At 45.5% G+C, this 13,970-nt stretch overlaps 1 protein-coding gene across 2 annotated transcripts in view; it reads left to right on the plus strand.

The window, feature by feature from the left end:
• Positions 1-13,970, plus strand: part of CCDC92 (coiled-coil domain containing 92) — a 726,248-nt gene that overhangs the window by 684,130 nt on the left and 28,148 nt on the right. The gene's annotated exons all lie outside the window — the stretch shown is intronic.

A 13,970-nucleotide genomic window follows, 5' to 3' on the forward strand; every position in this document is an offset into this window, starting at 1 on the left:
GGGGGTCGCTTATCTTTGTATCCAGAAGCCTGGCATGACATCACTCTAGACAAGTGGGTACAAAGAATAATTACCAGAGGATACTCCATACCCTTCTCTTTCCCACCCCATACCACCAAGAAAATCCCAGATGTTCCACCCAATCACAAGAATCAAGCAACCATAGAAGTTCAAAAGTTGCTTCAAAAGAGAGTCATCCAAACCGTCCTCACAGACCAGATAGGATTTGGAACTTACTCCAGATTCTTTTTAGTGCCAAAACGAACAGGGGATTGGAGGCCCATTTTGGACCTCTGCAAATTAAACAAATCAGTGAAGAAGTCCAAGTTCTGAATGGTAACACTGCAGTCTATACTCCGTTAGGGAAAGACAATTGGATGTGCTCCATAGACCTCCAAGATGCGTACTACCACATAAAAATGGACAGAGCATCAAGGAGTCATTTATGCTTCCAGGTGGAAGCCAGTAATTACCAATTTTGTGCTCTGCCCTTTGGTCTGACCACAGCCCCCAGGGTGTCCACCAAATGCATGGCGGTAGTGACAGCTCACTTCAGACATCTTGGATTCCAAGTGTTTACGTACCTAGACCACTGGCTCCTTACCGCCACCACCAGGCACCTACTACTACAAGCCAGGGATTCAACCATCCAGCTCTGCACTCAGCTAGGGATTACGATAAACTGAGAAAAGTCTGCCTTGTTGCCCTCTCAATATGTGACTTTTATAGGTGCAGAAATAGACACAGTCACCATGATGGCGTGTCTTCCTGCAGACAGAATACAAAATCTGAGACAACATATATACAGTCTACTTCCTCAACAAAAAGTCAAAGCCAAGACAGTGCTGAAACTTTTAGGAACCATGGCCTCTACTATAACTCTACTTCCACTAACCAGACTACATATGAGAATCCTTCATTGGCTACTCTTTTCCCAGTGATCTCTTTAACAACTGCCTCTGTCTCATCCTATTCTGATAACGGAATCTTACAAAAAGGACCTTCGTTGGTGGATTCAGCCCGATCGACTAACGATAGGAACACCTTTCATGCCTCGCCAACCCGTTGCTACTCTGATCACGGATGCCTCTCAGATAGGGTGGGGGCATTATCTAGACAGGACTGTCCAAGGCACATGGCAAGATCATGAGGCTCACTTGCATATCAATGTCCTAGAGAGGAGAACAGTGCTACTAGCATTGCAAGCACTTCACGACTTTCTTCCTCTAGGGACGATAGCAATCCAATCAGACAATATGTCAGTGGTATGGTATATAAACAAACAAGGAGGAACCAGTTCCTACCCCCTATGTCAAGAGGCTCTTCGTGTTTGGCAGTGGGCGATTTCTTCCCAACGCTTTCTAGTTGCAACGCATATCCCAGGAACAACCAATATGATAGCCAACAAACTCAGCAGGGCAGTCTTGATGCCTCATGAGTGGTCTCTGAATCAGAAAGTCACGGAACAGATTTTTCGCAAATGGGGACAGCCTTGCTGCGATCTGTTTGCCAGTCCAATCAATGCCAAATACAGCAGCTACTTCTCCCTTATCCCCCCTCCCCACGGGGAGACACTGAGAGATGCACTTGGCCACAATTGGCCCCTGAGACTTCTTTATGCATTCCCTCCCTTTCCGCTGATATCGAAAGTGATCCAGAAAGCAAAGACCTTGGGAAGCAGAATGATTCTTATCACTCCTTACTGGCCTCATTAGATTTGGTTCCCCTTTCTCGGGCCTCACCTTCTGAACGATCCATGGACTCTGGACCCAGTACCAGATCTTCTGACACACGTTAGGCACCCTCCACCCCTGCCTCCACACCATCAACTTGACAGCGTGTCTGCTCCACTTCCATCCCTAGTCAGGCTTCATGATTTCTCGCCTGCAGTTATTCATATCCTCACGTCTTCCCACAAGACTTCTACAAGAAAATTATATGCTAGCAAATGGAAAAGATTTTCTATCTGGACAAAAGATAGAAACATAGATCCTTACATAGCCTCCATTCCTTTGGTGTTAGAATTCCTAACTGAACTTTTTCATCAAGGATCAGCTGCTGTTACAATCAAAGTTCAATTGGCAGTGATCTCCAATTTTCATTTGGGACAACGTGAACCTAATCTTATGGCTGACAGATTGTGTAAATCTTTCCTAAAAGGCACTACTTTGCTGAGACCTCCCTTTCAGGAACTTGTATCTCCTTGGGATCTAAATTTAGTTCTGTCCAAACTTACTTCCCCACCTTTTGAATCCACACATACTTGTGAATTGAAGTTCCTTTCGTGGAAGACCATTTTTCTAGTAGCTGTTACATCCGCCAGAAGAGTGTCAAGAGTTCCAAGCACTGTAAGTCAAACCTCCTTACTTGATCTTTCATAGAGACAGAGTTTCCCTTCATACAAATCCATCCTTCATCCCCAAGGTTTGCTCTCAATCTAATTTGAATCAAACTATCGAACTGCCAGTCTTTTTTCCTAATCATTCAAACAGTACAGAATATAAGTTTCATCAAATTGATGTTCACAGACAGTTAAGGTTCTATCTACATAGAACCAAGGAGCTTAGAAGATCAGACCAATTGTTTGTATATTTTTCTGAGACAAGAAAAGGTATGCTGGTGTCTAAGATTACATTATCAAATTGGATCTCAAATTGTATTTTGTTTATTTACTCTTCCAATGGCAAGAACTTCTGTTTAAATGTAAAGCTCATTCTACCAGATCTGTATGCACTTCTGCTGCTTTTCAAGCCAGAGTCCCAATTGACAGTATATGTGCAGCAGCAACTTGGGCTATCCCTCATACTTTTATTACTCATTACAAATTGGATTTGGCCTCTAGGGGTAGAGTCTCCTTTGGTTCCATGGTTTTTAGGAGTAAATTCCCCTGAGTCACCCAAGAAAAAGGTGCTAGGGAAACTGTCCCATATATAAAAATGAAGGCGAGATAGGACTACAGAACGTAAAGAAGTTATGTACTCACCATAATGTTCCATGTTTGTAGTCCATCTTGCCCTTCATTCTTACGAACCCACCCACCTACCCCCGTCCATGTATCCTTGGAGGATCTGGAGACAAGATAGTATTTATCTTCTGTAGAGTGGCGACTTTTCATCTTTGTTGTTCCTTGTGGAAATACTTTTTATCACTTTTTTAGACAGCAGCAAACAAGTTCTGGGGATTCTTACTAGTGCACTATGGGATACCTACCTTGCCACGAGCCAACTGAGAGACTTCGAGCTTTGTAATCGGCCAAGTTGGAGCCGGGAATCAGCTCCAAACCCATATGTAAGAATGAAGGGCGAGATGGGCTACAAGCATGGAACATTATGGTGAGTACATAACTTTTTTTCTATTTTTTTCCAATTTTTTTTCTATAAAGCATGTTTGCGCATGCAGCACAAACATGCTAAGATTATTAAAAACAATTAATTTAATTTATTTCCTTTAATTTTTCCAACATACAGGATACTAGTTTCACTCATATGTGTATGTGGTATTATATTTTCAGGGGATTACTGTCCATATATCTACAGTTTTACACCCCTTTTGTCTGTCTACACTTCTGTACACAGAATTTTTCCATGTACACTACAGACACTGGCATGGGGTCTGAACAGCTGCCTTTCTGCTTGTTTGATCGCTCTACCTGCCTCATTTGCATGAGAGTCACCTGCTTATGAGGCCATTTGCATGCTGCAGAAGTTTCCATGTTTGCACATGCATGCACACCTCTAAGCAGCACTTACTGAATCTAAAAATGCACACGTAAGCATCCTGACGCAATGCCTACATGAAAAAAAATCATGTATCCTTTATTAAATTCCCCTCATTGTCTTCTTCCATAGTGCCTTTTTTAGGAAATGCCAAACTGAAAGTATTTCTGACATAGCAAATCAAAACCAAGAAAATCTAAAGGTATTCCTGCTCAATGCTAGGAGTCAAAACAAAAAATTCCACTCCCTAGAAGCTATCTTCACCCTAGAGAATGCTGACATCTGTGAAGTCACTGAGACATGGTTTAAAGCCGCAGAGAGTACGCCAGCAGTGCAAGGTTATAATGCCTCCTACACATTTAGGCCAGTTACTACACAGACAGGGAGTAAATCTGGACGTGTCTCAATTTACATAAAAAATAAATATACCTTAAGGCTGGTCAAACAGGACAATACAGTTGATCTACTCCATGTTCAAATCACCATAGACAAAATCCAGTACCATTTCCTTGCATGCTATAGGTCCCCTCTGTGACACAGGAAAACCAACCATGTATTTAAACTTATTAGAAACACTCGTCACCCCGCCCAATACCATATTCATGGGCGACTTTAATTACCCCATTATTAACAGGGAATTCTATATGACACCAAATGTACAGGCACAGAGATTCCTGGATTTTGTAAACACAAACTCCCTGGACCAGATTGTCAATAGACCAACCAGGGGTGCAGCCATACTGGATCTGGTCCTCACTAATGTGGGAGAGATGTTATGTGATCCTATCTCGCCTACATTCTGTACTGATGGGCTCGGAGCCGATCCTCGGCTCCGACTCAGCACGCTATGCTATAGAGTGAAGCCTCTTATTGGCTGAGCTATTCTCTATCCCAGGATGCACCACCACTAATCCCCCAGATCTCGTTTGCCGCTTACAAGCTAGGACGTAGTCTCAAACTTGGCTGAGCTAAGTACTGTTTTTTTCTAAAGTTTTCCTATCAGGAAATTCTCTTTTCTTACCCAAAAAGCTGTTTTAACAGCTATTGTTGTGTACGCGTGTTTTTTTATATAATTTTGTTGTAAATTTGTGTGTTTGTTTAGGGAAAGGTTTCCCGTTTAAGTTAGAGGGGCCTTCCCCTATTCCTTAGCAAGTTTCTCTTTTTTTAAGGAGGTCAAGTACCTGTTTAAGTTAGAGGGTTCTTGGCCCTCCTGTTTGGTGTTTGTGATATTTGTATTGTACTGGTTAATTTTTGACCTATCGTAAAAAAAAAAAAAAAAAAAATTTTATTGTTGTTTAAAATCTTTGTTTTTCTGAAGATAGTGATTTTTTCCACTGTTGTAGTCACTGTTTTAGGGGCATTATGTCCAAAGAACATAGAGCCTCAGGGTTCAAGAAGTGCACGAGGTGCAATTAGAAAATGTCTATAACCGATGATCACTCCTCGTGCGTATATTGTTTAGGCGCCAAGCACCTACAGGAGTCCTGCAGCGTGTGTCACGCCTTTTCCTCTAGGGTCCTCCAAGAGAGGAAGAATAAATTAATCTTGAAAGGGCTGATTAAACCCTCCTTCGAGGAGGCCTTATCTTCCTCATCCTCTCCAACTAAGAAAAAGAAAGCGTCGGCTCCGACCAGCCCGTCGGAACCGACTACTAAGAAATCCAGGCAGGCTTCTCCATCGGCTCCATGGACTTCGGAGCCGAGGGCGGAATGGTCTGCCTCGATGCCCCCAGTCTCGACTCCTCTGGTTTGGAGCCGATGACTGGGGCTTCGAGGCGGGTCACCTTCATCGGCTCCACTGATTTTGGAGCCGATGAGGGTTGCCGGCTCAGACTCTTCCCCTTCGGCGCCGAAGCCCTCCTCGGCACCGAGGGAAATTGTTTTGGGATCTCCCTCGGCACCGATACTGGTTGAGTCCATTCGGAGCCGGTTCCCCAGTCCTTTGGAGCCGATGGAGAAGTCGGTTCGGACCCGATCGGTTTCCTCTAGATCTTCCAAGATGTCTGATTCGGACATCGACAGGGTGCTCCTAAGACTGTTTCAGTCTCCTGTATTCCAGAAATTAGTTTCGGCTCCAGCCCATTCGGCTTCGGAGCCGATGGCCCACCCTGTAGTTCTGGTTCCTCCTCCAACAGCCTCGGCACCGTTGGAGCCGGTGCTGGTGGAGCTGATGGAGGTTTTCGGGTCGGCCCCTACCCCTACTCCAACACTGGCTCTCGAGACGGAGTTCAGAACATGGACCTCCTTTGTCGGCCCCGGGGGGGACGCTTCGGGACTGATGTTTTCGGTTCCGAGCCTTCCTCTCGGTGCGTCGGCTGCGGGGGTACCATCCACTGTTGTGGCCACGGGGGTTGGACCTTCCCAGGATTCTGGTGGTCCGGCCTTCAGGGCCATGAGGAGTGCATTAGCCAAATCTTCTTTGGCTACCTCCACGGTCTCACCAGCACCTTCCCTACATACGGAGACTGGGTCTTTGGCAGTCCCCCTGTCCTTAGACAGCGGAGCCCCGGGGCCTGAGGTCACCCCCACTGGGGGTTCCTCCCCTCCTGGAGGTACCTCTGAAGCTTCTTCAGAGGAACCCCCAAGGAAAAGATCATGCAAGAGGAAGCACGTCGACTCCCCCGATGAGTCTCTCACGTCAGACACTGATCTTGATGATGCGGAGGGGTCCCCTAAGTCATCCTCAGATGATGTCTCCTTTGCAGACATCTTGGAAGCCCTCAAACAACGAGGCGGCTGGCATTCCAAACCCCCTTCTGCTGACGAGTCGGTGTTCCTTAAGGCCTTTGGGGCTCAGCCTTCTGCCTCCTGGGTGTCTCCGCCCTTCGACGAGCTCCTAGATTTGATCTGTCGAAGTGCGTGGGAACATCCAGATTCTGTGGAACCGGTGCCTGCTCACCCAAATAAGTTCCTATCAGCACTCCCAGAGAAGGAGTTTTTGACAAAAGGTGTGGCTGTAGATGCCTTGGTGGTGGCATCTGCTACCCAGCAAGATGTAGCAGAGGCTTCGACGTCCGTCCATCCTCCTAATAAGGAGTCTAGGAGCATGGATCGGTACGGGAAGTGCGCCCTCAGTTCAGCGGCCTTTACCTTAAGGTCCCTGAACTATTTAACGCACTTCACCAGGTTTCAGAGGGATCTGATCAAGGAGCTTTCAGATACCCTCTTGGGTAATCTACCTGAGCAGCTGGCCCAGATGGTTGGCTCTCAGTTGGCTACGCTGTCATCGATATCAAACTCGTCCATGAGGCTCATTTCATATGCGGCCGAGGGGGCGAGTAGAGCGGCGGGTACGGGTATTAATCTACGGAGGCAAGCCTGGCTCCGCCTGTGTCATTTTGCGGAAGCCTTCAAGTCTTCCTTTGCCGACGCTCCCTTTGATGGGTCCTCTTTGTTTGGACCCAAGGTAAAGGACACATTGACCCCCTGCGAGCAAGAAGGTAGGACTTTGACTGCCGTAGGGGCACAATTTTCCACTCCCTTTCAGCCTTATCCCAAGGCTAAAAGAGGAGGGAAAATGTGGTTCCGTAGATCACAGAAGCCTTTTCACTCGCAGCAGAATGATCCCCCTTCTAGAGGCAGAGGAGGGGGAAATTTTTCTTGGAAGACGCCGTCCCAGAGGCGGCAGAGGCCCCCGCAACACTGGAGACCACGAGTCCTTTCATGGCTCTTCAGCCTTCCACAATCCCTGAAGGATTGCCCGACTGTGCAGCTCCGGAGCCAGTCGGGGGTCGTTTTTCGAGGCACCTAAAAGCCTGGGAAGGTATCACTCAGGACCGATGGGTGCTTCGAATTATCGCCGGAGGTTACACCATCCCCTTTTCTCACTCCCCACCTCCGTCCAAGAAAATCCCGGACCCGCCACCCAGTCAACGGGAAATTGCAGCCTTAGAAGTCTCAAAGCTGCTTCGAAAAGGAGTCATCCAACCGGTCCCCGCAGACCAGATCGGATTAGGGACTTACTCAAGATTCTTTTTGGTGCCAAAAAAGACCGGGGACTTGAGGCCCATTTTGGATCTCAACATTCTAAATCGTTCAGTCAAAAAGTCCAAGTTCCGAATGGTCACCTTACAATCCATTCTCCCACTGCTGGAGAAAGGTGTTTGGATGTGCTCCATAGATCTCAAGGACGCCTATTACCACATCCTGGTAGATCAGGCGTCCAGGAGACATTTGCGCTTCAGCCTAGGAGACAGTCATTTTCAGTTCTGCTCGCTGCCCTTTGGTCTCACCACAGCCCCCAGGGAGTTCACCAAATGTTTGGCGGTCATGACTGCTCACCTGAGGAGTCTAGGATTCCAGGTGTTTCCGTATCTGGACGACTGGCTCCTAACTGCCACCTCCAGGCGTCTACTATTGCAGAACCTACAAGCCACAATATCACTAGGCACTTCCCTTGGAATCACCTTCAATTGGCCAAAGTCTGTGTTGCTGCCATCTCAACACATAAGATTCATCGGAGTAGAGATAGACTCAAATCGAATGCGGGTCTATCTTCCTACAGAAAGGATACAAACCATACAGGCTCAAGTCCAAGCCTTGCTTCTCAGATCCAAAGCTCCAGCCAGGATGGTCCTGCAGCTATTGGGATCTATGTCGGCCACTGTTCTTCTAGTCCCCCTAGCAAGGTTGCATATGAGAATTCTCCAGTGGCTTCTTTCGACACAGTGGTCCTTTCAGGATCTCCCTCTCAGTCACCTCATATGGATCACGGAAACCTGCAAATGGGACCTTCGCTGGTGGCTGGTGCCCTCCAATCTGGATCAGGGTCGACCCTTTGTTCCACCTCCTCCTTTGGCCACTTTGACTACGGATGCCTCCCAGATGGGGTGGGGGGGCATTCCCTGGGCAGGTCAGTCCAAGGCAAATGGCATTCAGAAGAGAGTCTTCTTCATATCAACATTTTGGAAATGAGGGCGGTGCTTCTATCTCTACAAGCCCTCCACGATTACCTCCCTCAGGGCGTAATTGCCGTTCACTCTGACAACATGTCAGTGGTTTGGTATCTGAACAAGCAGGGAGGAACCAGATCCTACCCTCTTTGCAGAGAGGCCATGAGAGTCTGGGAATGGGCAGTGGCGACCAGACGTTTTCTAATAGCAACTCATATCCCTGGCAAATCCAATGTGATAGCCGACAGACTGAGCAGAACTATCCTCTCTCCTCACGAGTGGTCTCTGAACAATGCAGTGATGGCTCAGATCTTCAGCAAATGGGGAATTCCTTGTTGCGACCTCTTCGCAACCCCGCTGAACGCGAAGTGCAGAAAGTTCTTCTCCCTCACTCCAGCTCAGGGGGAGAGTCCTATGGACGCACTAGCCCATCCTTGGCCCACCGGCTTGCTATACGCCTTCCCCCCAGTTCCCCTCCTTCCCAGAGTGATCCAAAAGGCGTCTCACTTGGGGAGCAAAATTATCTTAGTTGCTCCTTACTGGCCTCGTCAGGTATGGTTCCCCTATCTTCGGAAATATGCACTGGACAGTCCATGGTTCCTGGATCAGATCCCAGACCTATTAATTCATCAGTCGGGACTACTACACCAGTCTCTTCACACTTTGAAGTTAACAGCTTGGCTCCTCCTCTTCCGACTATAGTCAGGAATCATACCTTAGACCCGGAAGTCATACATATCTTATCTTCGGCCCACAAGTCTGCCACTAAGAAATTGTATACTAGCAAATGGAAGAGATTTGCTATTTGGTCTCAACTCCGGGGTCTGGATCCCATTACTATTCCTGTATCGGAAGTCCTAAAATTTCTAACTTCCCTATTCAATCAAGGTTCTTCAGTCTCTACCATCAAGGTCCAATTGGCAGCTATTTCCAATTTTCATGAATCTATAAACCCACCTTTAATGAGCAACAGATTGTGTAAAACCTTCATGAAAGATGCTGCGCTTTTACGACCTCCGATTTCTCATCCTGCTCCTCCGTGGGATCTCGATGTGGTGTTACGTGCTTTAACCTCCTCCCCCTTCGAACCGGCAGCAACATGTGATTTGAAATTTCTATCTTGGAAAACTGCTTTTCTGGTCGCGATTACTTCTGCCAGAAGGGTTTCAGAGCTTCAAGCTCTATCTGTAAAACCACCGTACCTGGTTTTTCACAAAGATAGAGTATCACTCAGGCCTAATCCATCCTTTGTCCCTAAAGTTTGTTCCAGTTTTTGCCTGCAACAGTCATTAGAACTTCCAGTTTTCTTTCCAAAGTACTCAAACAAAGCGGAATACATATTCCACACATTGGATGTCCACAGACAATTGCATTTTTATTTAGACAGGACCAAACAAACAAGGAAAACAGATCAATTGTTTGTGTCCCTTTCGGATAATAAATTGGGCAAAGCCGTCACAAAGGTCACTATTGCCAAATGGATCAGGGACTGTATTAGTCAAGCTTATTCCTCTTCTAATGAAGAGCTTACGACCTCTGTCAAAGCTCACTCTACAAGAGCTATGGCTACTTCAATAGCATTCCATTCTAAGCTTGCCATTAGTGACATTTGTGCTGCGGCTACGTGGTCTTCCCCGCACACTTTCATTTCCCACTACAAATTGGATGTGGCATCCCGGGGGCGAGCTTCATTTGGTTCCAAGGTGCTCAGGAGTGTTTTCCAGTGAGCCACCCAGGATTTAGGTGCTAGGGACGCTGTCCCATCAGTACAGAATGTAGGCGAGATAGGATCACATAACATCTTTTAGTTATGTACTCACCATAACTTTAGATGTTTGGGATCCATCTCGCCTACATTCCCAATAACCCACCCTCCTTCCCCCTGCCTTGGAGATCAGAAGAGATCGGACGGTCCGAATTCTATTGTTTCATCTTGAAACATCTGGCAATGTTATATGAACAAGTTATGTGTGTGTGCATGAATGCAGACAAACAAGATCTGGGGGATTAGTGGTGGTGCATCCTGGGATAGAGAATAGCTCAGCAAATAAGAGGCTTCGCTCTATAGCATAGCGTGCCGAGTCGGAGCCGAGGATCTGCTCCGAGCCCATCAGTACAGAATGTAGGCGAGATGGATCCCAAACATCTAAAGTTATGGTGAGTACATAACTAAAAGTTCTGCACACACCCTAGTGTAATGTCTTCCTTGGTAAGGTCAGACCACAAAGTGGTCTCCTTTGAAGTAAAAAAAAAAACCTGGACCAGCCCTGGAATATTCAGGAACTACTATAAGGCTAACTTTCTGCTATTAACTGATATCCTGGCAAAATTTCAAGCCCCCATATACCCCGAGAACACTGCTGCCTATGCAGAACTCTTTGAGAAAACCCTGTACAAGTATGTTAATAGCTGCATAGAAGCAGCTGTGCCCACCAGTTAGTACTTAACTAACTCAAAAAACAAGTCACCCTGGTAGAATCAAAAAATCAATAGGATGTATAACAGAAGGAAGAAAATTATGGCAAACATTAGGAGGTGCAGCACCCAGCAGGATAAAAGCACTATCAACTCAGAGGACAAATAAAGTCACCAACCTGGTGGACTTTGAGAAGGTCACCAAAGCAGTGGATGAGGGCAGAATTATTCACACTGGCTATCTTGACCTGGCCAAGGCATTTGACACAATACCCCACTCAGGCATTGTTGACAAACTCAAGAGGTTATGTATAAACCTGTATGTGGGTGGCAAAAGCCAGAGTACCATTTGGCTAGGCTTATACAGGCCGTAGGGCCAATAGCCTAGTACCTACCTATGAACCTATGTCAGCCAGTGGATAGCCAACTGGCTGACAGAGAGGGCTGAAGAAGTTAGAATTGGGGAGTCTACCTCTTTAAAGAGGCCAGTCACAAGTGAAGTCCCTCAGGGATTGGTCCTTGGACTGCTCCTTTTTGACATTTACTTCTCTGAAGTCAAGGCCAATGTCAATGGTCTCTGGCTGACTAAATTTGCAGATGATTGTAAATTAGGAGCTGTCATTGACTCTCACACTGACACAAATGTTCTCCAGGAAGGGCTGATACAGACAAACAATTGGTGTCAGAGCCATGAACTGAAACTAAATGCCAAGAAATGTATAACAGTATCCTTCAGGAGGTCATCCACCTCTAATTATCATATTGACAACACACCCATAGATTTGACCCCATAGTCAGGGACTTAGGGACACACATATTAATCTAGCCTATGACCATCATATGTCTAGAGTAGTGAGGAAATCATTCTATGTTGCGCATCTTATAAACAAGGGTATGGCATCTAGGTCCAAGGAAGTAATTCTTCCAGTGTATCTGGCATTCATCAGTCCTGTCATTGAGTACAATACCCCCTTTGGTATGTACCTTAACAGGCATATCCAAAATTGGAATGTCCATAAAGGTTCCAAACTAAAAGAATACAGGGTGTAAGTAAAATGTCCTATGCAGTCTGCCTCAAGGCCCTATCCATGTACTCTGTCTCCTATAGGCTGTTGAAGGGAAATCTCTGCCTGGCATACAGGGCATTGACAGACCCCACTCTGATGGACCTCCTGTCTATCCACAAAACAAACAGCACCAGAATTATCCATTTTAAAGACTAAAACCTTGCCTGTGATATAAATAGGACATGTTGGAGAGACAGGTACGTATCCCAGAGACTACACCATCTCTGGACAGACTCCCCATCTAAGTGAAGCAGAGTTCCTCTCTAGCTCAATTCAAGTGTAACTTGGACAGCTGGATGAGGAACAGGAAATTCAACCCTAGCTTAGCACCTATGTCTCTAATGGATGCAGGCCTGTAAAAGGTTCATCTCCCAGGCCCCTGCTTGTAAACAGTTCATCTCCAAAGTCTGCTTACACTTATCAAGGGTACCAGAACATGTTTGAGATTTGGGATGCATGGCTAGATGTAAAAAGGCTCTTGTAGTTGTTAGCCTAGGAAACACCTATGAACCTAACCTATGAACCTTATCAAACATTACATAGCTCATTCAAATCCTGCCTTCTTTTAAACCTCATTCCTCATCTGTAAGTATTGTTCCCACAATTTCCATTTTTCTATGTAATTTGCTCCTACCCTTTTCTAAAGATCCCATTTCCAGTTTTATCTGTGTTACTATATTCACTACTTCTAGTACAGCTGGTTTATGTTTTGATTTCCATTTCCTAATAATTGCTTTTTTCGCAGCCACCATAGTTAGACCCAGAAAGGCCTTATTATGTCTAGGCAATTCTGATTCTGTGTCATAGCTCAAAAAAAAATTTCCCTTACTTACACCAATTTGCTCACCCAGTATCTCAGACAGAGCAGTCTGCAGGGAATTTTTAAAGTCTACCAACTCATCACACTCCAAGAAAATATGCTGCCAATGTACCTCTTTCTATCCCATCACACCTCCAGCATTTGTTATCTACCCAAGGAAAAATTCTTTGGAGTCTACTTGGGGTATAAAAATACCTATGTAAACACTTCCAACCAAAGATCCGAAATCTTCTAGACTTTGTTGCATAGTTGAGAGACATACTATATCGCCCCATTGTTTCTTTGTGAATTACTTGTTCAATCTCTCTTCCCAATCCTTTCTAACCTTCTCTGATTGATACTTACAGTTATACAATATTTTATATGCTGTACAAATTATTCCTTTTTTAACAGCAGCTTCTCTTCAAGATTCTACTAAAAACTCTACCAGTGCTGGTCTTTTGTGTAGGATCCCTCTGTTTCTTTCTCTTTGCCTATACTCTGATATCAATTCTTGATAGGGAAAGCAATCTCTGTCCTGCAGTCCAAATAAATTCTTGACCCCTTCCCATTCTATTACCTTTCCCTCTAATTATTTGTTCCCAGAACATTGGTTCTTTTGCCAGTTTTCTCCAATAAATGCCAGACCCTTCTTGCCTATTGTCTGCATCCCCAATTGCAGTCATCCCTATCAGCAGAATCTTCTTTCTCCATTCCAATGTTGGCTTACATAGAGAATACTTATATCCAATTTAGAGAAGTACCACACACTTCTTGGGCATTCCAAAACCACCAAAGGAGCAAGAAAGCCTCTTACCATCTATCCTCAGGAAGCAACTTCACCAAGGATCCATACAGCCTGTCCATCAAGAACAAGAGGGAAAAGACTTCTACTCAAAAATATTTCTAGTTCCAAGAAAATAAGGCCCCTGGAGCCCCATTTTGGAGCCCTCACAGTTAAATAATTTCCTCAGTATCACAAAATTCAGAATGATTACTTTACAAAAAACTACTGCCCTTGATCATCCAAGATGCATCTATGGTCACTCTAGACATAAAATATGCATACCTCCATGTCCCCA

Source organism: Protopterus annectens, chromosome 4.part0, assembly GCF_019279795.1.
Source record: "Protopterus annectens isolate FY-2018-M chromosome 4.part0, PAN1.0, whole genome shotgun sequence".
In the NCBI taxonomy this organism is placed as follows: domain Eukaryota; kingdom Metazoa; phylum Chordata; order Ceratodontiformes; family Protopteridae; genus Protopterus; species Protopterus annectens.